Source organism: Bactrocera latifrons, unplaced genomic scaffold (assembly GCF_001853355.1).
Source record: "Bactrocera latifrons isolate USDA-ARS-PBARC rearing strain unplaced genomic scaffold, ASM185335v1 scaffold_165, whole genome shotgun sequence".
NCBI classification, from domain to species: domain Eukaryota; kingdom Metazoa; phylum Arthropoda; class Insecta; order Diptera; family Tephritidae; genus Bactrocera; species Bactrocera latifrons.
The window spans coordinates 691228-692320 of record NW_017535130.1 but is presented as its reverse complement, the minus strand read 5'-3'; the positions used below and the strand labels follow the sequence as shown (position 1 = coordinate 692320).

The 1093-nt window shown below is 30.1% G+C and overlaps 1 protein-coding gene across 1 annotated transcript in view; it reads right to left on the bottom strand.

The window, feature by feature from the left end:
* Window positions 1-1093, bottom strand: part of LOC108966599 (piezo-type mechanosensitive ion channel component) — a gene marked incomplete at its 3' end in the record, with an annotated part of 89886 nt that overhangs the window by 7317 nt on the left and 81476 nt on the right.

Sequence of the window (1093 nt, the reverse complement as noted above, 5' to 3'; positions counted from 1 at the left end):
GGGAGTTTATGGTTTCATAACTTTTATGAATAATTTCAAAACAATCAGTGATAAAGTTCATTTCTCTAGCTAAAAACATATATTGGACGAAAGAGAAATGAAAAGTACAATATCTAAGGAATAACAAATTTCGAACTAGTTAGTAATTTGATGAGTTAAAAGGAATACTTTCTGCACGACAAACTCAATTTTTCAAATTATTAAATTTTGTTAACTACTTCTGCCAATTTTTGAGAAAACCATAACTAATAAATCATGCCTTCAAGGCACAAAAGAAATAACTTGCTTTAGAAATACTGAAAASTCAAGGTTCAGGTTAAAAAACGTGCGCAATTTCAGCCAATRAAAACTAWAGAGAATTTCCTTTTGGCAATAATAAAATGCAAAAGCTTTGGTTTCGTGAAAAATATAATGGCATTGAAGTAAAATGTTTTACTATTTACTTTAATGGGTGATAATTTGGATGATATTTGAAAAGTATATTTAATAACTAGTACCTGTCCATCTTTTCATATGACCATTGCTTACTCAACATCCCCACATAGTTGTTACTGCAATCGAATGAAGGTGCCTTAATGCAAATCTTTGGCAAGTCTACCGAATTATGACTGATGTTAGGTGGGTGGTTTTGGGAAAATAGTAGATAAAGGAAATGCGCACACAGCAGTTTACAGACATACAAACATACATATTGGTATATATATGTCAATGTATGGGTGTGTATGTTTTGGGCTTGTTTCTTGTGTTTTTGAGGGGGCGGAAATATTATGTGATGTTGAAAAATTGGCAATACAAGAGAGTTTRAKAAAGTGAATCACAAATAAATAATATAATTTTGTAAATATGTTTACCAATTCGTTTAGGGTTGATATTTGGAAAAAAATTTGCTTGAATCCTAATGGTATGCTGCTTCAAATAGCGCATACAGGAAAGCGTTCATGCGAGCTTTGAATCGTTGCTTAAAATACGTTATGTTTAGCATACTTTTAGGTTAGATAAGTTGGAAAATTTTGTAGATAATTTTCAAAATTTCGTGGATAATTTAGAAAATTTATGATAATTTAGATGATTTTGAAAACTGCTTGGATAATTT